This window comes from Dasypus novemcinctus, chromosome 7, assembly GCF_030445035.2.
Source record: "Dasypus novemcinctus isolate mDasNov1 chromosome 7, mDasNov1.1.hap2, whole genome shotgun sequence".
Classification (NCBI taxonomy): Eukaryota; Metazoa; Chordata; class Mammalia; order Cingulata; family Dasypodidae; genus Dasypus; species Dasypus novemcinctus.
The window spans coordinates 70,050,125-70,077,577 of NC_080679.1; the positions used below are offsets into that span (position 1 = coordinate 70,050,125).

The following is a 27,453-nucleotide window of genomic DNA, read 5'->3' on the forward strand; positions in this document are numbered from 1 at the left end:
TTATAAACAGGAATCTTTCAGCAATATGAACAGATGAGCAGGTCTTGCATCAGTTATTTCTATGGGAGAGAGGTTTTCCTGAAGATTGCTTGTTTGTAGACTCTTCTGTGGAATAGTGTTGGATATCTCCAGTGATTCATCTTGTGCTAAAACAAAATCATGAATCCATATACCTTTCTAAAAGTCCATTTACATTATCATTTAGATACCCAGTTTTCAGAATGTATTTCAACATTGGCAATTTCACCTGCCATTCTTAAGTCTCCTTGGGAGTATCCCAGTAGAATTATGTTGCTGTTGTCTTTTAGTTGATTGAAATGTTCTTTTTTCCCTCTAAATATATGAATTAATTCCCCTTTAAGTCCTTTAACACACATTTTCATCAAAATCCATGAAGTTGGATACTACCTTGATGTTTGGATGATAATACCAGCTTAACAGATAACCTCTAGTAATTATGAATACCATCCAAAAGTATAAATATAGGGGTATTGTATTATTGGGGCTTATCAAAAAGATATTCATATCCTTCCTTAATTTTTTCCCCACAATTTCTTTAAAATTAGATTTTGGTAAAGCTTCTTCAACAAGCAAACTATGTGACTTGGTATACCATTCTGTGACACTAGTACTTCTCTTCTAGGGTAAGAATAAGATCAATGTGCACACAAATCATTTTTAGGATAGATCATATGTTAGGACACAAGAGAAGTCTCACTAAATTTAAAAATATTGAAATCATAAAAAATAACCCCTCTGGCCACAATGGAATGAAGCTATAAATCAATAACTGAAAGAAAACTGGAAAATTTACAAATATGTGGAAATTAAACAGCACATTCAAACAATCAATGGATTAAAGAAGAAACTTACAGACAAATGAAAACAAAAACACAACATACCGAATCCTATGAGGTGCAGCAAAGGCAGTGCTCAGAGGGAAATTTATTGCTATGAATGCCTATATTAAAAAAGAAGATCTCAAATTAATAACATAATTTTATATCTTGAAAAACCAGGAAAAAAAGAGGAAAGAAAACCCAAAGTTAGCAAAAGGAAATAGGATTAGAGGAGAGAAAAATGAAATAGAGAATTGAAAAACAATTGAGAATAAACAAAAATTGGTTCTTGGAAAAAAATCAATAAAATTAATAAAAATTTAGCTGGATTTACAAGTATAAAAAGAGAAATATGGACATAACTGACCTTATAGAAATAAAATGGATTGTAAGAGAATATACTGAACATTTGCATGCCAACAAACTAGATAATATAGAAGAAATGGAAAAATTCCTGGAAATACATCAATTACCAAAATTAACCCAAGAAAAAATAGAAAAATCAACAAACCTATAACAAAAATACAGAAATTGAATCAATAATCATAAACCTTGCACCAAAGATAAGTCCAAAACTAGGTGGTTTCACTGGTGAATTCCACAAAACATTTAAAGAAGAATTATTACCAATCCTTTGCAAACTCTTCAAAAAATTCAAAAGGGAACACTTCCTAATTCATTCTCTGAGGCCAGCATTACTTTCATACCAAAACCTGGTAAGACATCACAAGGAAAGAAAGTTACAGACCAATTACCCTTATGAATACAGATGTAAATATCCTTAACAAAATACTAGAAAGCCAAATTAAATAGAATATTAAAAAGATTATACACCATGACCAAGTAGCTTCATCTCAGGAACGTAAGGGTAGTTCAACATATGCAAATCAATCTTTGTAATGCATTACATAAATAGAATGAAGGGGAAAAAAAATCACATAATTACTTCAATACATGCAGAAAAGGTATTTGACAAAAGTACAGCACGTTTTCTTGATGAAAACACTGAGAAAATAGGCATAGAAAAGAACTTACTCAACATGATAAAAGCCGTTTATGAAAGGCCTGCAGCTTTCCTCCTAAAATTAGGAATGAGACAAGAATGCCCACTTTCACCACTACTATTCCGTGTCCTACTATAAGTTCTAGTCAGAGCAATTAGGCAAGGAAAAGAAATAAATGGTACCTAAAGGAAGAAATAAAACTATCTGAAAAATCAGATAGAATCCACAAGAAAACTGTTAGAGCTAATAAGTGAATTCAGCAAAGTGGCAAAGTACAAGTTCAGGATACAAAAAACAACTGCAATGAACAATCTGAAGAGGAAATTAAGAAAAGAATTCCATTTATAATAACATAAAAGAATAAAATAGGAGTAAATTTAAGGATACAAAAGACTGTTACTCTGAAAACTACAAAACACTACGGAAAGAAAGTAAAGAAGACCTGAATAAATGGCAAGATATTCCCTGCTCATGGCTTGGAAGAGTTAACATTGGTAATATGTCAATATCACCCAAAGCAATCCACAAGTTCAATGCAATTCCTGTTAAAACTACAGCAAAGCTTTTTTGCAGAAATTGAAAAACAACCCTCAGATTTATATGAAACTGCAAGCAGCCCTGAATAGTCAAAACAATCCTGAAAAAGAACAGGTTTGGAGCACTCAAACCTCCTGATTTTGAATTGAATTACAAAATGATGGTAATCAAAACAGTGTGGTACTGGCAGAGATAGCCATAACCCTAACCCTAACCCTCAGCCCAGCTACCATACATGGAACCATATAAAAACCCTTTAATAAATTAAGAAGGGTAGAAATAATACAAAGTATATTCTCCAACCACAGTGGGATGAAATTAGAAACCAAGAACAGAATCAAATTTGGGAAACTCACACATATTTGGAATTAAACAATATACTATTTTTATTTTTTTTCGAAGATTTATTTATTTCTCTCCCCTCCCCACCCCCACCCCCATTGTCTGCTGTCTGTTTCCATTCTCTGTGTGTTCTTCTGTGACTGCTTGCATTATCCCATGGCACTGGGAAACTGCATCTCTTTTTTGTTGTGTCATCTTGCTGCATCAGTTCTCCATGTGTGACGCCACTCCAGAGCAGGCTGCACTTTTTTTTCATGTGGGGCAGCTCTCCTTGTGGGGCGCACTTCTTGCGTGAGGGGCACCCCTACACGGGGGTGCTCCTGTGTGGCACAGCATTCCTTGTGCATGGCAGCACTGCGCATAGGCCAGCTTACCACATGGGTCAGGAAGCCCTGGGAATCAAACCCTGGACCTTCCATATGGTAGACGGATACTCTATAAGTTGCTCCATGTCCACTTTCCTGAACAATACATTCTTTTTTTCTTTTTGCCTCTCTTCCAGTCTCTAGTTCTCTGAGACAGCTTAGTTTGCTTGTTTCATATCAGAGGGGTCATGTAGTATTTGTCCTTCAATGCCTGGCTTGCTTCACTCAACATAATGTCCTCAAGGTTCATCTGTGTTATCACATATGTTTGTACTGTATTCCTTCTTATAGCTGAGTAGTATTCCATTGTATGTATATACCACATTTTATTTATCCATTCATCTGTTGATGGGCATTTGGGTTGATTCCAACTTTTGGCAATAGTGAATAATGCTGCTATGAACATTTGTGTGTATATATCAGTTTGTGTCCTTATTTTCAGATCTTCTGGGTATATACCCAGCAGTGGAATTGCTGGGTCATATGGCAAATCTATAGCTAACTTTTTGAGAAACTGCCAAATGGTACTCCAGAATGGCTGGATTCTGCATTCCCACCAGCAGTGGATGAGTGTTCCCATTCCTCCACATCCTCTGCACCACTTGCAGAATTCTGTTTTTCTGATAGCTGCCAGTCTTATGGGAGTAAGATGGTGTTTCATTGTAGTTTTGATTTGCATTTCCCTAATAGCTAGTGATTTTGAGCATTTTTTCATAAGCTTTTTAGCCATTTGTTTTTCTTTTTGGAGAAGCGTCTGTTCAGGTCTTTTGCCCATTTTTAAAATGGGTTGTTTGTCTTTTTATTTTTGAGATATAGGAGTTCTTTATATATGCAGGATATAAGTCTCCTATCAGATAAACGTTTACCAAATATTTTCTCCCATTGGGTAGGCTCTTCTTTCACTTTCTTGACAAACTCCTTTGAGGTGCAAACGGCTTTAATTTTGAGGAAGTCCAATTTATCTGTTTGTTCTTTTGCTGCTTGTGCTTTGGGTGTGAAGTTCATGAAGCCATTTCCTATTACAAGGTCTTGTAGATGCTTCTCTACATTATTTTCCAAGGTCTTTATGATCTTGTCTCTTATATTTATGTCTTTCATCCATCTTGAGTTGATTTTTGTATAAGGTGTGAGATGGTAATCCTCTTTCCTTCTTTTGCATATGGATATCCAGTTCTCCAGGCACCATTTGTTGAAGAAGCCATTCTCTCCCAGTTGAGTGGCCTTTGTGGTCTTGTTGAATATCAGATGACTGTATGTATGAGGATCTATATCAGAACTCTCAATTTGGTTCCATTGACCAGTGTGTCTATTCTTGTGCCAATACCATGCCATTTTCACTACTGTAGCTTTGTAGTATGTTTTGAAGTCAGGTAGTGTGATTCTTCCGATTTCATTTTTCTTTTTCAATATGTCTTTGGCTATTCGGGGCCTCTTTCCTTTCCAAATAAATTTCATAGTTAGTTTTCTAGTTCATTAAAAAATGCTGTCATGATTTATATTGGAATTGCACTGAATCTGTAGATCAGATAGGATCTGTAGGATCAGATAGGATAGACATCTTAATAATATTTAGTCTTCCTATCCATGAACAGGGAATATTCTTCCATTTATTTAGGTATTCTTTGATTTCCTTGAACAGTGTTGTGTAGTTTTCTGTATATAAGTCTTTCACATCTTTAGTTAAATTTATTCCTAGGTATTTGATTTTTTAAATTTACTATTGTAGATGGTGTTTGTTTCTTGATGTCCTCCTCAGATTGCTTATCACTGGTCTACAGAAATGCTACTGGTTTTTGTGCATTGATCTTATAACCTGAAACCTTACTGAACTCATTTATAAGTTCTGGAAGCTTTGTTGTAGATTTCTCAGGGCTTTCTATGTATAAGATCATGTCATCTGCAAATAGTGAAATTTTGACTTCTTCCTTTCCTATTTGGATCCTTTTATATCTGGTTCTTGCCTCAGTGCTTGAGCAAGTACTTCTACACTATAGTCTTAAACAACCAATTGGTCAATGAAGAAATCTCAAGGGAAAAAAAAAAACTTGGAAATGAATGAAAATGCAAATAGGATGCAAAGACTTATGGGATACAGTGAAAGCAGGATTCAGTGGAAGATTTAACAGTGATAGCAAAAGCTTGTGAGTTCATTTTCACCTGAGTCACCAGAAACTTGGCTGGGTCAAAAAAGGTTCATGTCTGGAATACAGAATCTCACTTCTGTCCATCTGGTTTCCTTGACTATGCAGCAATGGTCTTGAAATAAGCCAAGAAACAAAATGAATCCACAGAAATTTAGATTATTTTCTCTTCCAGTGAAAATAATCACTGTTCAATCTTCCACTGAATCGTGCTTTCATTGTATCCCATAAGTCTTTGCATCCTATTTGCATTCATTCATTTCCAAGTTTTTCTTTTTCCCTTGAGATTTCTTCATTGACCAATTGGTTGTTTAAGACTATAGTGTAGAAATACTTGCTCGAGCACTGAGGCAAGAACCAGATATAAAAGGAATCCAAATAGGAAAGGAAGAAGTCAAAATTCCACTATTTGCAGATGACATGATCTTATACATAGAAAGCCCTGAGAAATCTACAACAAAGCTTCCAGAATTTATAAATGAGTTCACTAAGGTTGCCGGTTATAAGATCAATGCACACTGAAAAGTTTAAATCACAGGACCATGAATGGATGCAAATTTAGAATGGGCAAATCCTCTCTAGTTTGCTACACACTCCCCCACTTCCTATAATTCACACCCAATTTTCTATACTAATTATGGTTCTCAAATGGCTTTTATTTTACATACAGATTACCTACCTAGGGAACTCTGCCTTGACAGGCCTTGAGGAGCAGCTTCTTCTTGAGAGTTCTGGGAAAACTCTGTTAGGAACAATGTATGCAATTCATTTTCTTCTCAGACACTTTGGAGGCTGTTGCAACAATTGCCTCATTTAGGTTATCTCTCCCGCCACAAATAATCCTGGCATCCAGGCCAAGATTAGGCTCAGAAAGCCCTTCAGTGTTTCCCAGGCAGTCTTGGGCATTACAAATTAGGCAGGAGATGGACTGAGACCTCTTTTCTACTATCTCCTATGAGACATCAAAGTTGGGGACGCCCACAAAGGCTATTCACCCCTTCCAATTTGGTAGAATCAAATTATATTCTCAATCTGCCCCATACACTGCTTACAACCCTCAATATTAAAAGTGCTTAAAATATATATGGCATTTATGAGTGCAGAATTCAGAGCAATAGGAAGCAGGTTGTTCCTGAGTTGGGTAACTTGGAGCCTAGATAAATCTATGATGACTGTTATCTGACACTAACAGTGTCCAAAGAAGGTAAACCTTCTCTGGAACCCACAAGCAGAGCCAGTCTCAACTTTCTGGTGCTGAACAAGGTTATGCCTTTGGTTGAAGCCTTTCCTATCATTTCCCACATTAATGAGGGCTATCTGGACTGTGAAGTTGGTGTTGCTGAATCAGAGAAGATCATTGATGACTCCTCCATTTTCTTTAACTCATTAGACCTTTGTTATGAATTTCCCGCTGAATGAGGTAGAATCATCTCATAAATCATTTCCACCATTCACTACTTTCAAAGTCTTTTCTGCAGTATGAACACACTGGAGGTGAATGAGGCTTGAGAGGTGACTAAAGAAATTCCCACATTCCCACATTTTTTTAAAAAATGTATTCTTTTATTTTTTATTTTTTTATTTCTCTCCCCTTCCCTGCCCCAGCTGTCTGCTCTTTGTGTCCATTTGCTGTGTGTTCTTCTGTGTGCACCTGTATTCTTGTCAGCGGCACTGGGAATCTGTGTTTCATTTTGTTGCTTCATCTTGCTGCGTCAGCTCTCCGCGTGTGCGATGCCACTCCTGGGCAGGCTACAATTTTTTCGCACTGGGCGGCTCTCCTTATGGGGCACACTCCTCGCGTGTGGGGCTCCCCAACACGGCAGACACCCCTGTGTGGCAGGGCACTCCTTGCGTGCATTAGCACTGCACATGGGCCAGCTCATCACATGGGTCAGGAGGCAATGGGTTTGAACCTTGGACCTCCAGTGTGGTAGGTGGATGCCCTATCCATTTGGCCAAATTTGCTTCCCTACATTCACACATTTTAAGGACTCTCCAGTGTGAATCATCTGGTGCTCAATGTGTGTAGAATTGTGGCTATCTAGGTGTTCCTACCTTGGCTGCACTCAAGACTTTTTCTCCAGTGTGAACTCTGACGCTGAATGAGTTTAAAGTGTTGGCTAAAGAATTTCCCACAACTGCTCACTCATTAGGCATGTCTCCAATGTGAATTCTCCGATGATTATCAAGGCTGGAATGTGGCGAAAAAATTTGCCATAATCACTGCACTCATAAGGCCTCAATCCAGTATGAACTCTCCAATGTTTAAGAAGGCTGGAATTTTTTCTAAAGCATCTTCGACATTCACTGCACTTAAAAGGCTTTTCTCCCGTGTGAACTTTTTAGCATAAGATGAGGCTAAACCTTTGGTTAAAAACTTCCCCATGTTCTCCACATTCATTAGGTTTTTCTCCAGTATGAACTCTCCAATGGTTAATGAGGCTGGATTTGTGGCTCAAGTATTTCTCGCATTTGCAACCCTCAGGAGGCTTTTCCCCAGTGTGACCTCTGACATTTCACGAGTCTGGAGTTGAAGCTAAAGACTTTGCCACATTTGCCACACTCATAAGGCTTTTCTCCAGTGTGGATGCCTGGTGAGGTCAGTATTGTGCCTAACAGATTTTCCACATTCACTGTACCAATAAAGCCTTTCTCCAGTGTGAGCTATCTAGTGTATTAAAAAGTTGGATTTATGGCTAAGTAATTTACCACATTCATTGCATTCAAAAGGCTTTTCTCTAGTGTGTAGTCTTTGGTGCTAAATCAGTAAGTATTTTTGACTAAAGGCTTTCCCACATTCACTGCATTTGTAATGCCTTTTTTCCAGAGTGAAAGGCCTCTGCACAGAGTCCTCCTGTGTGGCTCCCTACTGCTGTGGGTTACCTGAAGCTTGAGAAGACCTGAGCTGTTTGGAAAGTCCTTTCCACATTCTCTGAATTGAAAGGGCTTCTCTGGCAGGCGGACTCTCTGGCTTTTCACAATAGAGACCCTGCCCTCTTCTCTCCTCAAGGGTTTCTGTCCAGTATGCAGCGATGGTGCTGAGGGTTTGCACGGCATTGTTTCTCACATGTGTGAGTTCTGTCTACACTGAGTTCCCTGATGCTCAGCCACTTGTAAAGTATCTTTCAAGACAGGACCATGCATTGCATCTTCTGTGTGAATAGATCTCTCTTGGGATTCCAAAGCTGTGACCTTCCTTCTATAACACCCTACTCACAAGGAGCCTCCTCAACCTCCACTCCAAGCCAACAACCTCTTGATGAAGCTGAAGTCACAACTCCTTGGTCAAGGCAACCAGGTTTCTTTCCACAACTCTACCTGGATAATTTCATGGTTCCTGGAATAGGCAAGTCACAGCGAGGCTATAAGTGCAAAGCTCTCACTGTTCAGGCATTTCTGTGCTTCATCAAGGAAATCCCACTCTTCCTGGGGGAAGTACACAACCACATCCTAAAAGGTCACATGAGCCTCTGCATGCTCCATAAGTACTTTTGCAGCCATGAGAATCTTAGGGACTTTTGGGCACTCAGGAGACGCTCCTGGGAGTAACTGCCCCCATCAGTAGCCAAAATGATCACTACCTTTATCTAGCTTTTTATGGTTGGATGATCACTTCATTAAAAGTTGAGACATTTCCCTTTGTGTCCGATAAGTTTTAACAGTGTTTTTATGATCATCCCAGTATTTTTATAAATATTTGAAAAATGTTTTATATCCATTTGATTTCTGTGATTGACAGATTGTTTAGATGTGTACCTTAAGTTTCAGATATTTGGTCTCTCAAGTTATCTTTCTGTTATTATTTCTATTTAAAGTACATTGGGATCAAATTATATATTCTGCATGATACCAGTTATTTGACATAATGACCTTAAATTGACCAACATCATGACCTAACTTGTAGTCAACTTTCATAAATATTTCACATCAACTCAACCAAGAATATGAGGTTTGCAGTTTTTCAGTGCAGTATAGCCAGATGTATGAGATGTGTTGTACGTAATCATGATGGTGGATGGGTATAAAAGAAGAGACATGCCCAATGATGCCGTGAGAAAATCTTTCTGATAAATCACTTCTTAAGTGACACAGAGGGACTGGAACATTACTGAGTTTTTATGCTTGAATTCCAGTACACATTGGAAGTCTATTATTTTTCTTTCTAAAGGAGTATGTGGCAGTCTTGTCTTCCTTGTAAATTTGGGCAGCCCAGGGGTTGTTTCTATTCTTACTACTGCTGCTATCTCATTCTTTGCAAATATTAAACCAGTGAAGAATTCTAGTTGATTGCTTATTTTATTGAGACTTCTCAAATGTGAATAAAGATATAGAGTACTTCCCAACCCTATTGCTTCTATGACAGTGAGTGCTACGTGATGTGTTCAGTCTTTCTAGCCCAGCAGTATCCAGACCTGAAGATGTGATGAATAGTCTGATTAGGTGGCTCTGCCAAGGGCTTGACCCAGTTTGTATAAAGGCCACTACAGCATTCTGCTAGCTGGCCAAAGAAATGTGTGGAACAAGGGAGCAAGTAGGAAACCAGTTCCAGGAGGAGCTAACCAACTCTATCCTAGGTGGAATTGCAGCCAAAAATCATGCTGAGTTCTTTTAATATTTCCAGTGTGTCTGCAGGAAAAAGCATCCTGGGTGCTGAACCCACTCTTATGTCTGTCCAGACTATCTATTAATGGTTCCAGCTGATGGGATCCATCCACAGAATGACCTAACCACATGTTGATACCTTCAATTTGATAAGTAATTCTTTCACTTTTAGACTGGAGAGTTGGAGATACATGTCCCCATTGTGTGTGGAGCACGTGGCCATATAATTAATTTATGGAGGGATTCCAAGTACAATCCACACTGTTGCCTTTTTTGCAGCCCAAACTAGGGTGTGCACCAATGAAATGCAGAGACAGGCATAGGGATGGGAAAGAAATGCTTCAGGGACTAGTGACTTATGAAATTGACTAGGGAAGGGAATGTGTTTGGAACTAACCAGATCCAGGAATCTACCTGGAATGTTGGTGGGAAGTGGTGACATGCTGCTTCCAAGTCTTCTTCCCAGATGGAAGATACCTGATTTTTTTCTAACCTAGACTTTACAGTACATTAAGCACACTGCTTTGCTGAGGAACTCATTCTTATCATTTTCTTCTAAATTTGCGTATCTGGTTTTTAATTATTTGCTGAGATTTTTGTTTCAGGGACCAATATCAAGTTACTAGTTTTGGGTTTCCAGTGGTCATCCTTTTGGAAAATAAGTATGTTTTCTAGCATTTTATATTAACATATAAAATGTTAATATCACAGCTTCCACATAAGATGCTGTGATGGTTAGCAACTAATGTGGGGAGGATCAGAGTCTGAGAGAGCTGAAAGGTCCATCCATTTCACATATCAGAACATTGCCCAATTGTAGTATCTTGGCAGTGCTTCTGTTCTTTTTCTCTGTGGTTGTCAGAAAATATCATCAAATTCCTTGGGGATTCTGTGTTGCAATTCTATTGGACTTAATTTTTATGATAAAGTTTTATAGCCAGGATGAGGATGGCTTAAAAACAAAAAACAAAAAACAAAAAACAAAACAAGGTCATTTAGACTGCTGCTAGCTTAGACCCACCTACCTCTGCTGTAAGTACAATGTGTTATGTTATCTTTTTTCACTTATTTATTTTATTTATAAAGATTGACCCACCTCCATTTTGACAGCTGTCATCTGATATATCTTGCCTATTCATTTTGTTGACAATCTAGTGGCGTAATAACTTCTGTCTTTTTGGAGAGCACTTTTGAAGCTATTGTGCTCTCCTGGATGGTATTGCCATTACCCTAAGGTGTCTGTGATGGTTATTGCTGCTTCCTAAGCTGCTTTTCTTCATTTCATTTTCTCATGTCATAATAACATCATTTACATAGAATGATTTATAATACATTTTTTAGTATTAGTGTAGACACACCACACTATAATCAATTTCCTGTTGAACATTTAGGTATTTTTCAATATAACTATTGTGTCAAAGTGTATGAAAATTTTAAAGATCTTTGTTACATATTGCCAAATTCTTCCCCATGTATATATTGTACTTATTTATACTCTCACCAGCAGTATATGAGACATTTCACTAAAACTTGTAATAAAGCTAGATGTTTCGATGTATTAGATTTTTAATCTTTGTCAATTTCATAGAAAAAAATGATCATTGTTGTCATGGTTTTATGTTTTTCACATATGTATCGTCCATTAAAAACTTTTCTTTTGTTAGTTTTTATTCCTATCTGTGGCTCATTCTCTCTCATTGATTTGTAGAATTAAGGATTTAATACTTTGTCAGCTGTGTTCAGATTATTTTTCCTGTTTTATTTCACTTTTAGTTATTTTTATATTGTTTTGGAGGCACTAGAGTTTAAACTTTTTATATAAGTCAAGTCTATCTCTCTTTTTTGTAATGCTTCCTTCTTTTGGCCTTATGCTTAGAAAAACTTTCTCCATGCTGAGATCAGACAAATGTTCAGTTTTATGTTTTCTATTCTTTCATTCTTTCATTTTTTATTTTTAACTTTTTAAATAATAAAAATGTTTAAATGTAATTTTCAATTAAAGTAAAGGATTATATAGTTTGTTGTTTATAATGCCATTATTCAGTCTTTTTAAAACTTTTACCATTTTCACTTTGGTAAGAGTCTCAACCTAAGTAGAACAATTAAAAGAAAAGGAATCAGTTACTCTTACTTTTTATTGGCTGCTTTGTTTAAAGGTTTAGTGGAAAAGAAGGCCAACATTTTAACATAAGGTCATTGACTTTTCTGAGTGTAAATTTTGGATTTACCTGATAATATGATTTTTATATTATTGACTTTAATGATTAATATTTGAATTATGTTTCTCCTATTATTTCATGTTAAATAAGAAATGTGTCTGTTGGGTTTTAAAAATTCATCAAGAGATGAACATATTTAACTACTTATTGTGCTTGAAATTAATTTTGATATATGATGTGAGATAGAATCTTATTTTTTCCAAATTTGTAACTATATGAGTAATGCATAATTTCTGGATTGATTTCAAATGCTACTCTTATGACTGACTAAACATATTTAAACACACACTGTCAGCTAAAGGGGTGCTGATGCAAAGTACCAGAAATCTGTTGACTTTTATAAAGGGTATTTATTTGGGGTAAAAGCTCAACATTACAAGGCCCCAAAGAGTCCAGCTCAAGCCTGCTTTCTCACCAAAGTCAGCTGCTACATGTTGAAACAAAATGGTGGGCAATCTTTGCCTGGTCTCTCCTTTCTTCCTCTTAGGCTCTGTGGGCCCAGCTTCTTCTGATCTCAGCTCTTGGCTGGCATAGGGCTCATCTCTCAGGGTTTCCTATATCAAATTACAGCATTAATATTTGTTAATATTTGTTTTTTTTTAATTTTATTTATTTTTTATTTATTTTTCTCCCCTTCCCCCCACTCCCAGTTGTCTGCTCTCTGTGTCCATTCACTGCGTGTTCTTCTGTTACTGTTTCTGTCCTTATCAGCGGCACCAGGAATCTGTGTTTCTTTTTGTTGCATCATCTTGTTGTGTCAGCTCTCCGTGTGTGCAGCACCCTTCTTGGGCAGGCTGCACTTTCTTTCACGCTAGGCAGCTCTCCTTATGGGGCACATTCATTGCACGTGGAGCTCCCCTGCGCGGGGGACACCCCTGCATGGCACGGCACTCCTTGCGTGCATCAGTGCTGCGCATGGGCCAGCTCCACAAAGGTCAAGGAGGCCCGGGATTTGAACCGCAGACCTCCCATGTGGTAGACAGACGCCCTAACCACTGGGCCAAGTCTGCTTCCCCAGCATTAATATTTGTATTACCCATGTTTATGTACCTTAAACTATAATCTCTTAAAATACTTCAGAATTAAATTTATGGTGGAGCTTTGGGAATTTAAAAGCAACCAATGTTCTTAGATGGAGTTGTCAGCCTCATTTCTAGAGACACTTCTACTAAAGTGAAAATGAGAACCTCATACTTTAGTTGCATCTTGAATTAAAAAATCCTTCTGCACCATCAGGAGCCTACAACATAACACCTTTTAAAATCTGCTTTAACTGTTTGTCAAACGTTTTACTTTGAATAATTAACTTTTTATAGCCTTATGCTTGTCATTCATCTTTGGTAAAAGCTCGGTTATGCAATATAGCCGAAGCATGAAGGGCCAATACTGTCTGACTCTTCCATGGTATCCCACTCAATTTAGTTTTCAGACATCCTCATTGATAAAATCCATTCAACCTTTTCCTGTATATTGCTTTTGCAGTCTACGTTTTTCAAATTCCCTAAGTTCAATTCCCTGAGGATCTCTAAAATTATTCCTTAAGACTATATGATGCTGCTAAACAATTCTGTATCAAGCTAAAGTACATTTTTTTACTTTAAAAAAATTTATTGAAGTATATCACTCATACATAAACATACATAAACAATAGTGTACAGTAATAGTTGTGAACTTACAAAACAAACATATGTAACATCATACAGGACTCCCACACCTCACCCCACCACCCATACCTTGCATTTCTGGTAAACCTTTTTAACCAATGATTAAAGAGCATTGTCAAAATATTACTACTAACCAAAGTATTTTCCCCCAACCCCCCATTTATTATTATCTTTATATAATTTGTATATGAACATACATAAACAATAATCATATAGTAAAAGTTGTGAACTTACAAAGCAAACATGCATAACATCATACAGGGGTCCCATACATCAACCCTCCACCCACACCTTGCATTGTTGTGAGATGTTTGTTACAAGTTATGAAAGAATATTGTCAAAATCTAACTACCAATTATAGTCCTTATCTTACATTTGGTATATTTTTCCCCCAACCCACCTTATTACAATTTTTAAAATATATTTTTTATGACAGAAGTTGTAAACCTATGAAACAATCATGCACAAGTGCAGAATTCTCAGATAACACCCCTCTATCAACATACCACACTGTGGTGGGACATTTGTTACAAATAATATAATATCATCAGATTGTTACCATGTCCATAGTGTACCTTTGGCACACATTTTCTCTATACTGCCGCATTATCGACACAGTACATCTTTGGCATAGATGCAAAAATATTACATTATTACTACTAACTGCAGTCCAAGGTCACTCCAGTTGTATCTTTCCCATGCTTCTCCACATTCCTGCCACTCTGCAATAGTGATGTACATTTGCTCCAGCTAATAATGAACACTCTTTCATCTATACCATCATCCACAACTCTCATCCACCTCTTGGTTTACTGTGCTATTATATTCCTAGAATATTCTCTAGCATTCTGTTAACTGGCATCTACATACCTAGACTACCATTTTCAGCCACATCCCCATTCACAAACTAGCTGTTACTTTGTGTTACCATCCACTCTATACATCTCCACACCTTTACAGTAAAGCTAATTAAAACTGCTACATCCATTAACCATCAGTAGTGCATCTCAGTCCCCCTCTTATGTCCTTTAAGAATCCACTACCCACCACCAGGAAATGAAACTATTTTCCTATGATTTTCTCTAGAAGCTCCATGGTTATTGCTTTTATTTTTTAGGTTTTTGATCCATCTTGAGTCACTCTTTGGATAAGGTATGAGATAAGGGTCCTCCTTCCCTCTTCTGGCCATGGATATCCATTTCTTTCAGCACTATTTGTTGAATGGACTGTTCTGCCCGAGCTCTCTGTGTTTAACAGGTTAGTCAAAAATCACTTCACCATACATGTGAGGGTCCATTTCTGAACTATCAGTTTGGTTCCATTGGTCCATGTGTCTGTCTTTATGCCAGTACCATGCTGTTTTACCACTATAGCTAAGCAATATAATCCAAAGTCTAGAGAGGAGAGTTTGCTTTTCCTTATTAAGATGTTTCTGGCTATTCAGGACTACCCACTCCTCCAAACAAATTTGACAATCATGTTTTCAATTTTAAAAAATGCTGGTGGACTTTTTTATTGGGATTGCATTGAATCTGTACATCAATGTGAGTAGAATTGACATCTTTTTTTTTTTTGACTTTGTAATAATATTACATTAAAAATATATATGTGAGGTCCCATTCAACCCCACCCCCCCACCCCACCTCTCCCCCCCCCCAGCAACACTCATTCCCATCATCATGACACATCCATTGGATTTGGTAAGTACATCTTTGGGCACCTCTGCACCTCATAGTCAATGGTCCCCATCATGGCCCATACTCTCCTCCATTCCATCCAGTGGGCCCTGTGAGGATTTACAATGTCCAGTGATTGCCTCTGAAGCGCCATCCAGGGCATCTCCATGTCCCAAAGACGCCTCCACCTCTCATCTCTTCCTGCCTTTCCCCATACCCATCAGCCACCATGTCCACTTTTCCCAATCCAATGCCACCTCTTCTATGTGGACATTGGATTGGTTGTGTCCATTGCATCTCTATGTCACGAGGAGGCTCAGATTCCACATGGATGCTGGATGCAATCCTCCCACTTGCAGTTGTAATCACTCTAGGCTCCATGGTGTGGTGGTTGTCCTTCTTCAACTCCATCTTAGCTGAGTGTGGTAAGTCCAATAAATCAGATTGTAGGTGCTGGAGTCTGTTGAGGCTCAGGACCTGGCTATCACATTGTCAGTCCAGATCTTAATAAGTTTAGTCTTCCAATCCGTGAGCATGGAACTTTCTTCCAGTTACTCAGGCCTTCTTTGATTTCTCTTAACATTGACTTGCCGTCTTCTGAATACAAGTGCCCTACATCGTTGGTTAAGTTTATTTCTGATTATTTGAGTTTTATCTGTCCTATTTTATTTTCACCACTCTTTTGACACTTTTAGTTACTTTTATTGATATCATCTTCATTTTTAGGCTTTTCTAGGCCTCTCTCTCCTTTCGTTTCTTTTCAGGTTTTAGCACACCCTTTAGAATTTCCTGAAAATCTGGTCTCTTGCTTAGAAATTCTCTTAGTTTCTGTTTATGTGTGAATATTCTAAACTCGCCCTCATTTTTGAAAGACAATATTACTGGACATAAGATTCTATGCTGAAAGTTTTTCTCTTGTAGTATCTTAAATATATCATACCACTGTCTTCTTGGCATTCATGGTTTCTGGTGAGAAATCAACACTTAATCTTATTGGGTATCCCTTATTTGTTATGCATTGCTTTTCTCTTGCTGTTCTCACAATTCTCTGTTTGTCTTTGGCATTTGACATTCTGATTAGTATGTGTCTCAAAGTTGGTCTATTTGGGAGTATGTTGTGCTTCTTGGACAGGGATATCTATGTACTTCAGTAGGGTTGGGAAATTTTCTACCATTATTTCTTCAAATATTCCTTCTGCCCCTTTTCCCTTCTCTTCTCCTTCCAGGACACCCACGACATGTATGTTTGCATGCCTCCTGTTGTCATTTAGTTCCCTGAGACCTTCTTCAATTTTTTCCATTCTTTTCTTCATCTGTTCTTTTGCATGTTCACTTTCAGAGGCCATGTCTTCAAGCTCACCTATCCTTTCTTCTGCCTCTTCATGTCTGCTGTTATATGATTCCATTTTTTAAAAATTTCATTTATTGCACCTTTCATTACCATAAGATCTGCTATTTTTCTATGTATGCTTTCAGATTCTTCTTTGTGTTCACCCAATGTCTTCTATTTTTTAAAAAAAGATTTATTTATTTCTCTCCCCTTCTCCCCCCCCCCCCCCCACCCCAGATGTCTGTTCTCTTTGTCTACTTGCTGCATCTTCTTTGTCCGCTTCTGTTGTTGTCAGTGGCATGGGAATCGGTGTTTCTTTTTGTTGCATCATCTTGTTGTGTCAGTTCTCTGTGGGCGGTGCCATTCCTGGGCAGGCTGCACTTTCTTTCGCACTGGGCAGCTCTCCTTACGGGGCGCACTCCTTGCGCATGGGGTTCCCCTGCACGGGGACACCCCTGCGTGGCACGGCACTCCTTGCGTGCATCAGCACTGTGCATGGGCCGGCTCCACACAGGTCAGGGAGCCCCGGGGTTTGAACCACGGACCTCCCATGTGGTAGACAGATGCCCTAACCACTGGGCCAAGTCCGCTTCCATCAATGTCTTCTTAATATCCTTAATCTCTTTAGTTAGCTCATTGAATTTATTAAGGAGATTTGTTTGAACACCTATGATTAGTTGTCTCAACTCCTTTATGTCATTTGGAGGCTTATCTTGTTCCTTTAACTGGGCCATATCTTCCTATTTATTGGTATAGATTTTAATTTTTTGTTGGTGTCTTGGCACGTGGCTTACTAGAATATTTATTCTAGGTGCAGTTTTTCTCTTTAGTTTTTGGCTTCCTGCCCTTTCTCCCTTGCTGGTTGTGCAGTAGGAACCAAAGATGTAGTTGGTGCTATAAGCTATGGAGGTTTAAGCTGCCCTTATTACCCCAGGAACCGATGAAGCTTCTCCCAACTTCCTTCTTTGCCAGGGACAGGGACAGAGTCACTCTTGTGGGGAATAATCCAGGCTGTGCAGGCCTAGACTGTAGTTGCCCAGAGAGACTGATGAAGCTTCACACCCCTTTCTCCCCTGCCTGGGGCAGGAATAGAGCTGCAGGTGTGGGCAGCAATCTGTGCAGTGTGAGTCCAAGATGATGGCAGTTGCCCTGGTAGACTTCCAATTATTCAGTCTGTGCCAGCCAGATGTACCTGCAGTTACCTGGATAGGCTGGTGCAGGGCCCGCCAGCCTCTTCCCTGTCGGAGGTGGGGGCTGGGGCTGCAGGCTGATCTGTGTGAAAGAAACTAGTCCCTACCATCACTGTGATTTTTGGTCCTGGCTTCCCCTTAAGCTGGGACAGAGTCAAAATGGCTGCCACCATCCTCTTTCCAACTTGGAGAGGTTCAAACTCTAGCCATTCCTAGGGTTACACTCCAGCCAGTCAAACCCACCAATCAGTAGCTGAAATAGGTGGATAACCATCTTCTCCTCCCCTGTTTTTGCAAAATGGAGCTTCAAGTTCCAGCCACAGAATATCTCCTGGGGCAGCTTGTGCTGCCAAAGTAGGATAATCACTGGCCTCCACAGCTTGGCCAGTAATTTCCCAGAGAGGTTGGCACAGGTACCCCTTGCTTCCTCCCTGCTGGAGGTGGCACTGGGGCCTAGGCTAGAGCTGAAATTTGATCTGGATGGAAAGAAGCTGGTCCCCACCTGCACTGTGATTTTCAGTCCACCCCACTTCCCCTTGTGCCAGGTGTGGAGTTACGATGGTGGCTACTAGCCTCTTTCTGGTTTAGACAGGTTCACACTTTAGATGTTCTCAGTATTATACTTTAGCCTGCTGAATTTACTCATCAATAGCTGAAGTTGGTGCCCAGTCGTCTCTTCTGCCCCATTTTTGGGAACTGGAACTTTCAATTCCAGCTGCAGAATAGCTCCCGAGACAGCTGTGCTTCCAGTGGAGGATGGGCACCAGTCTCCATGGTGTGGAGCACTTTTCTCATGAATCTTCTCTGCAGATAGGCAGTCTCCTTCCATTCCTTCAAGGATGTTGCAGGATGCTCTTCTGGTCTCCTGGGTCCCCCAAACAGGTGCTTCAGCTAGCTCCAGAGAGCTCTGGGTATTTACTAACTTTTACTAACTTCCCTGTAGCAGGAGCTGACTGTAGGAGCTCCTTACTCTGCCGCCATCTTGCTGGTTGTTCTAAAGTACATTTTAATATCAGGTAATCACTGAAGGTTTTTTTTTAGGAGGTACCTGGGACCTCGTTCATGGGAAGCCAGTGCTCAACCACTGAGCTACACCCACTCCCCTTTCTTCATGTTCTAACAAGAAAAAAATGATTCCAAAACATTTAAAAATGAAATGTCTTTAAAAATGTTTTAAAGCTTTAAAAGCAAACTTTCAAAAGTTACTTTTAATGTTAAACTTAAGTCAAATGGAAGTGGTAACTTTAGCATATATATTAATAGCACCTAAATAAAACATGTAATTAAAATATAACATATACACGATACTAGAATTTATATTATTTGCCTTAAATGTGGGAAAGGTTAGGACCTGACTATAATAACTGCTTACTAATCAGTTACATTTTTGGGTCACTTTTCAGATTGCCTAAATTGACCATAGTGGGAAGAGTACAAAAGGCTTTCTTTTAGAGTTGGTTCTTGTTAGGTTTTGAAGAATGGATAACATTAAATCTCAATTGTGTCATTATTTCATCTGTACTCTTGACCTGGACCTGGATTTTCGCTCCTCACTGTCATGACCTCTGTTTTCCATCTATTCCCTGATTTCTGATGGTCTGACATCTGAACCATAGCTCCATGTTGAACATTCCCTTGTCCATATTTGCAGACTTCTTGGCTTTCCTGGTTCTCCCTTACAACCTTATCTCCCTTACTCACTGCAATTCTTAGGTGGCTTCAACGACAGAAAAAAGGGTGCCTTCTGGCTAGCTGACCTTCCCATAGTTCTCTCTTCCCATACTGGCCTTTTCTCAGACATTTTAATTGCAGATTTACACTGTGGTCTGCATGTTTACAATATACCTTTAATAGCTATTCGTGCTATCTATGAAGTCAGTTTAAGACTTTATCATTTTCTTTTGTACCATGTCACCTGCAACTTTGGTTTCAACTTTGCTATGATTCTTCCATTTTCCTGTGTCTTTTTTCTTTGAAGTGAATTTGTATATATATTGTGAGAAAGGTAAATAATAATAATCATGACAAGAAGAAGACCAGGGTGAAAGCAAATTGCCAACTAAAGAGGGAAGAACAGAGAAATAACTTTAGCAAAGTTTTATTTTAGCAACACAGGTAAAGGAGGGGTAATTCCCCCAAGCAATATGATGATAACAATGACTGTTTCAAAACCTCATATTAAATTAATTTTGAGGCTTTTGTTAACCACTAACTCAGTTTGAAAGACTTTAATGAAAGTGTCTCCATTAAACATTTAACAAATAAGTTGGTCTGTATGAATGTACATACTGCTCTAGCACCTACTATACAACTTCAGATCCATAAAAGAGAAAAAATTGTCAGAAGTTTAAAAAATATAGATATTTGAGTTCCCCTGATTTTTTGGTGATATTTTGTATTATTGAGAACTGTAGAAGTTCTCTTGAAAGAATTGAGAGAGACAAGACTTTTGTTTACTGTAAAGCAATAACATTCTGTAAGTACATAATAAGAACAATGATAATTAAAATTTTTTTCCTCAGTAAATATCAAATTATGAAACCAAAAGCATTAGCTATCTAATTACCATTTGTCATGTCTTTGCTTTTATGCAATATATTCTCAAGTCTTCTGTCAATTTGGAACAATTAGTTGTTCTTTCTATGGAGAAGAGCAGAATAGTACATTTTAAATCATTAAAGACTAATCAAAATTTTCAAGAGCTTAGCTTTCTAAGCCTTTTCTGGAAAATAAGTGATGTCTAATAGTAAGTTATAAATGTAAGCAGATGCTTCTATTAATTGGAATTAAATGAGTATTGCTAATTTATGTACCAGTAAAAGCAATTTTCTTTTGTGCTTCAGAGAGTTTGGCAATCTATTGATTTGAGTTTCAATGGTATGTTCATTTTACCTTTTATATTTTTATTATCTTTTCTATATTGCAAGTCCATAAGTTGTATCTTATGCAGAGGATGTAGATGGAACTCTGTCTACAAACCAGCCTTAAGGGAAGGAGTGGAGTAATGTAATGGTAGGAAAAGTCTACAGGCCTAGTCTGTTAAGCCTTGGGGCGAAATGGATGGAAAAACATAATAAAATAAAACAAAAGTTAACAGAAACTTTTCCTGAAAGCTCTAAAGCAGTAGTTAATGATCTGTTCCTTTCAGACCCCAGAGACCATGGATTTATTAATCCACCCTCTCATCCAGTGGTTGTATTCCTGGTGAACAGCCAGAAGTAAGATCCCCTACATAGTCCCTCTCTTCTTCACCAGTTATGATTAATTGGTTTTAATGGAACTTAGGCACCAAGAGTTTTCTAAAAGTCCCAGGTGATTCCAAGCTAATGAGAATTGCCAACCATTGTTCTATTCCTATTCTCACCTAACAATGTCTGTAGACTGAAGAAACACCATATGTACACATATATCTTGTATTACCTTTCCTCTATAATTTGTGGACACAATAATTCTGATACAAATTAATCTAAAACTGTCGTGAGATTAATAGGGTTTTTGTCATTAGATATTTCTTGACCCCATATCAGCATGTCTAAAAACATAATTATCATCATGTGGAGGTTCTCAGACTTGAAGATACTGAGCATCATGGCTATGAGGTATCCAAGATAGAGCTGAGAATTGTGGCTGAAAAACTACACTTATAGATTAAATGGTGGTCAAAACCAGTTCTTGGCTTAATCATGAGCATGAAAAATTCTACTGTTAAGTGTTGGGAATAGACACTTTAAATATGGAAGGGAAGAAAGAGCTCTTAGATGACTCATCCTTGCCATGAGTCTGAGACCTGGATAAGATTCTGAGCTCTGATCCCTACCTTGGGGAGACTTGAGTGGCTTCTCTAGAAAGTGGAAAGACAAGAGATGAACTCCTTTTTGCTTTGAGGCCTCTTATGTGCCTGTAAAATATGTCTCTTTAAGAGCGGCTGGAGGGAAACAGATGTAACTCAAGTGATAAGGTCTCTGCCTACCATATGGGAGGGCCCAGGTTCAATCGCTGGTACCTCCTGGTGAAAAAGAAGAAGAGAAAACATGCCTGTGTGGTGAGCCAGTGCCCACCTGGTGAGCCAGTGCCCACGTGGTGAGCTGAGGGTCCACGTGGTGAGCCAGGTGCCCATGTGACTGCCTGCGTGGTGAGCCAGTGCCTGCTCAAGTGAGGCATGTAGCTAGATGATGATGCAAAAGAGAGAGGAAGAGGAGTGAAACACAGCAGAGACCAGGACCTGAGGTGATACAATTGACAGAACCTCTCTCCACAACAGAGGTCCTCAGGATTGAATCCCAGTGAATCCTAGAGGAGAAAGACGAGAAGACAAAAAGAGAAATAGATGCAGAAGATCATACAGCGAATGCACACAGACAGGAAAAACAGCAGGGCAAGTGCAGGGGCGTGGCAAGGGGAAAAAAAAGAGTGGCTGGGATTCTTAAGCACAGTGAGCATGGCTCTTTGCTCAAGGACCTGTAAGTGCAGACTGCAGAGGTTAGTTCTTTCTAAAGCCTTAGTTAAGTTCTGAGTTTTGAGGGTGGAACCATATTCAACCTAGGAACTTGCAGATGAGGCTGCAAGTGCAAGATCTTGGGCACAATTATAATTTTAAATATTAGGTGTGAATTGATTCCTTTGCAGAAAAGTGAAAATGCTTCTAGCCTTATGACTTTGGCATCACATGGAAAAATAGTTCAGCATAAAAGGCACTGAGTAGATCCCTGTACTCTTCAAGAGATCAGCTATACTTAAAGTACAAGTATATTTTAAGTTTTAGGAAAAATATAATGACATAAAAATACTTGGAGCAAGAAGAGTCTACCACAGTCATAAGAATCTCATTCCAGATTTTTACCAACCTTATTAAAGCAGTCCTTTCTTTAACTTATTAGAAATCCCTCTTGTAGATCATTTCTTGTTCTTTTGTTCTAAGGGAGATAAATGAAAGTTGGGCACCATTCTCCATGTAATATTTCATTATAGATCTATTCATGCTTTCATTTTCAGGAACAAATTAGCCCAGTGTTTCTACCCTTTTCTTTTTGGTCCTGTTTCCTCCTTAACTGGCCTTCTGTGAAACTTTGCTGGTAGTGTGGAGAACTCTTGAAGATCCTCAGCTTGAAAGTTATTGAGTAGAGCTGTGTCCTTACGTAAACAGTTTTTACTTTACATTCCAAGTTCTTTTTCTTGAGATTTTAGAAAATCTATCAACTTGCTTTTATGAACATCTCTACCATGTGGATGGCCTACAATTCACATTGCCCAAAACAGAACTCGTATTCCTATCTCAGAATCTGTTCTTCCTTGTGTTATTCACTCAGTGAATCATGCCACCAGCACCCAGGTACTGGGACCAGATATATGGGGTCACTTTTTATTCCTCTAATTTTAATAACATTTCATCAAATCAATTAGCAAGTCCTATTGATTATTCTTCCTGAATATCTCACAACTTAGTCCATTTCCGACCTCCCCTGCTAAATACCATCTCAGTCCAGAGGTGACTTATCTCTCACCTCAGTCTATTGCTTCCAATCCATTCTTTACACATAACCTGAGTGGTTTTTCTAAAATGAACAATCAGTAATATCCCTCCTAAGTAACTTCTTAAAACTGTTTAAATTCCTCAACCTGGTCAGCAGGTACCCTTCTACCAGCCTTCAGCCAATCTTTCCTGCCCAAACTCTGACTCTTCCCTAGAAACCCACCTTCAGCTTCTTTCGAATCCTCAAATTGATTATTTTTTTTTGGTTGGCTTTGGATATACTATTCTTTCTTCCTGAGATATTCTCCTCACTTCTCCCTATCCCTTCTCTCATTTTTTCTGGATAATTCCTACTGTTCCCCTGGCATCAGCTTAAACATTTCACTTTCTTTGGGAGATTTTCTCTGACCTTAGACTAGATGTGGCCTCCTGCTGTGTGTTCCACAATCCCCTGTGTTTCTCCTACTATTACACTCATTTGTGATTATTGTTTGGCTAGTGAAATCTGTGTTTTTAACATCTGTTATTAAACCATTCTTCTCTCTATATTATCAGAGTGATGGATTCTGTTTACGTACTTATTTCCCTAATTTTCATTTACAAATAATTCATGCTCAGCTTCCTTGATTTTTTTTAATTTAATTTTTATTTATTTCTACCCCCCCATTCCCCCTGTTGTCTGCTCTCTGTGTCTATTCGCTGCGTGTTCTTCTGTGTCTGCTTGTATTCTCATTAGGCAGCTCCAGGAACCTATCCTGGGATCTTCCGGAATGGGAGAAAGGTGATTACTCTCTTGTGCCACCTCAACTCCCTGTTCTGCTATGTCTTCTTATTTTCTCTCTTCTGTGTCTCTTGTTGTGTCATCTTGCTGCGCCAGCTCTCTGCATCGGCTGGCACTCCTGGCAGGGCATCTTTCCCGCGCTGAGCGGCAGTCCCACACAGAGTGGCACTCCTGCACAGGGTAGAATTCCCACAGAGGCCAGCACTCCTCATGGGCCAGCTCGCCATGTGGGCCAGCTTGCCCTCACCAGGAAGCCCTGGGCATTGAACCCTGGACCTCCTATATGGTAGATGGGAACCCAATCGGTTGAGCCATATCCATTTCCCTTTCTTAATTTTTTAAATCAAAAGATTAATTTAGAGATAAGTATATATTAGAAAAGTAGGAAATTGTATCAAGTTCTGACCTCCCATGAGATTTGAGAATTGTCTTCTAAGTAGTTCAGTGAGAGACATGGACAAAGCATGGTTTAGGATGTATTATTTTTTTAATACATTTTTTTATTGACGTATATCATTCATTTATAAACATACATAAACAATAAGTGTATAGTAAAAGTTGTGAACTTACAAAATAAACATACATAATAAAGATGCATTATTTTTTTAAAACCACTAAGACAATGAAATAAATCTTTCTTCCCAGCTTTTAAGTTGAAAAATTATTAATAACTGTATATATCAACAAAATTAATTTTCTCCTCAAATTACTAGGTAGGTGTAGAGAGTGGGGAGGTAAAGGGGAGAGTTTATAACATTTTAATGATTCCTGGTCATGTCAAAGTATCCCATTGTCTATTGTTCCTATGTAGATTTGGACACTTTGGCCATGGATATTCCATAGCCTTGGTGTTGATCTGTTCAGAGTTGGGCCTCAAGGGATGAGACCCTTCTCAGGAGACTCAGATGATCACAAAGTTAAGAACAGACAGGCCACACCTACTCCAGAGTGGATTTTTGGGTACAGTCTAAAATGGCCTTCAACCACCAGAATATGTGTCACTGTATTTTTCCTTCTTATTTTAAGGCCTTCCACCATCAATGATTAAGCCCTTCATCATTTAGGCCAATGGTTCTTAACCCTGGATTCATGTGAGAATCACCTGTGGAGCTTTTGAAAAAAATACAAATGCCAGGAATTGATTGATTCAACTTGTGATGGAATGGGGCTCAGGCATTGGTAGTTTTGGAAAGCTACTTAGGTAATTCTCAGCCAGGTTGGAGAATCACTGATTTAGTTCCGATGATGTAATTGGTATTAATAAACTTATTTATCAACTTCCTTGACTCTCTTCATGTGCAAATTTTCACCTTCATCTCAATCTCCCCATCCAGTAAGTAACACTTGTATCCATAAAATTTCTCAAATTAAAACCTAAGGCTCCTTCTTCTCTCCACACCCCTCCTCCCCTCAAACAATCCATTAGGAAGTACTATGGATTCCACCTCCAACATATCTCTCTACTTCTGTTTATCACCGTTGACTTTATCTTGGCCCAGAGCATGCTCATGTCTCACCTGTACCACTGAAATGTCCTCATTGATGTCTTCTATTCTAATTTGTTGCATCCTCCACAAAGGTCTTAATATTTTAAGAATGATCTTAATTTTTCATTGAAATAGTTAAAAAGTTTAGACAAACCAGGTATATAAAATCTTAATGTTATACTATATTTGCTTCATGTAGTTTTCTCTTTAGGAAATAAAACTTTATTGTTAGAGTTGAAGCCTCCTTGTACTTCTCCCTGATGCTATTTCCTCCCTACCTCCCCAAAGGCAACAGTAATATAAATTAGCACTTATTATTTCTGCCCATGCTTTTATGCTTTTGCTAATTGTTTGTGGATATATTAAGATATTTAGTATTGTTTTAAAATATTGTTATATAAATGGTATCAGACCAGGGTTTGATTACTTCACTTAACATTGTACTTTTGATATTTGTTCATGTTCATAAATATACCTCTAGTTTATTCATTCAAATTACTCTAGCCCATTTTATCAATAGATCATAATTTTAAAAATCTTTTATTATCTTTTTTTTTAAAGATACATAGATCACACAAAGCGGTACATAAAAGATATGAGGTTCCCATATAGCCCACTCCTCCCCAGCCCCCATTCCTCCACATCAACAACTTCTTTCATTAGTGTGGCACATTCATTGCATTTGACGAGTACATTTTGCAGCACTGCTACACAGCATGGATTATAGTTTATATTGTAGTTTATACTCTCTCCCAGTCCATTCAGTGAGTTATAGCAAGATATATAATGTCCTGCATCTGCCCCTGCAATATCATTCAGGACAACTCCAAGTCCCCAAAATACCCCCATATCACACTTCTTCTTCCCACTCCCTGCCCTCAGCAACTGCTGTGGCCAGTCTCCACATTAGTGACACAGTTTCTTCCATTGCTAGAGTCACAATAATTCTATAGTAGAATACCATTAAGTCCACTCTAATCCATATTTTATTCCTCCATCCTGAGGACCTTGGGATGGTGACATCTACTCCACCTCTCAATTGAGAGGGGACTTAGATCCCACGTGGCTGATGAATGGGATTCTCCTGCTTGCAGCTGTAGACTCTCTCAGTTCCCTGGTGTGGTGGTTGAATATCCTCACCTCCCTGTTAGCTGACCTGGGTAAGTCCAGTGAACCAGAGAGTAGGTGTTACAACTCTGCTGAGGCTCAGGGCCCAGCTGGCACATAGACAGTCCAGATATTTAAGTCTCCTGAGCACATACCAACCCCAGCACCAACCACAGGTTCAGTAAAAGTGACAGAAGAAAGTGTAGAGTAGGTCGCATCTGAGTCCAACACTATCACGCTCAGGAACACGAATTCTAAAGTAGGGTCCACTGGCAAGGCACTGAACTCCAGAGCCATCTGCCATGACCATAGGTCCTGGGTGTCTCTGTAGCCCTCAGGAGTACCACTACCTGGGGTTGTATCTACTTTGGCTTCTCTGAGATACTGCTGAGACATGAGAAAGTGCGACCCCTCTTCTGACCTCCCCGACTCATTCTGAAGCCATATAAACTCATTTGTCTTTACCATTTCCCCCTTTTAGTCGAGATCTTTTTCTAGTTGCATCACCAGCTGGTGCTTGGTAGTAATCCCTCAGCACCAGGGAGGCTCATCCCCAGGAATCATGTCCCATGCTGGGCGGAAGGTAATGCATTTACATGCTGAGTTTGACTTAGAGAGTGGTCACATTTGAGCAACAAGGAGGCTCTCAGGAGGTAACTCTTAGGTATCCAGAAGCTCTAGGCCTAGTTGAAGCTCTAG

The 27,453-nt window shown here is 38.8% G+C and overlaps 1 protein-coding gene and 1 pseudogene across 1 annotated transcript in view; one reads left to right on the forward strand and one right to left on the reverse strand.

Annotated features, from left to right (window-relative positions):
* On the reverse strand, positions 1-27,222 carry LOC139439355 (cytosolic 5'-nucleotidase 3A pseudogene; annotated as a pseudogene).
* PDE11A (phosphodiesterase 11A) overlaps positions 1-27,453 on the forward strand; it is a 482,125-nt gene that overhangs the window by 51,028 nt on the left and 403,644 nt on the right. The gene's annotated exons all lie outside the window — the stretch shown is intronic.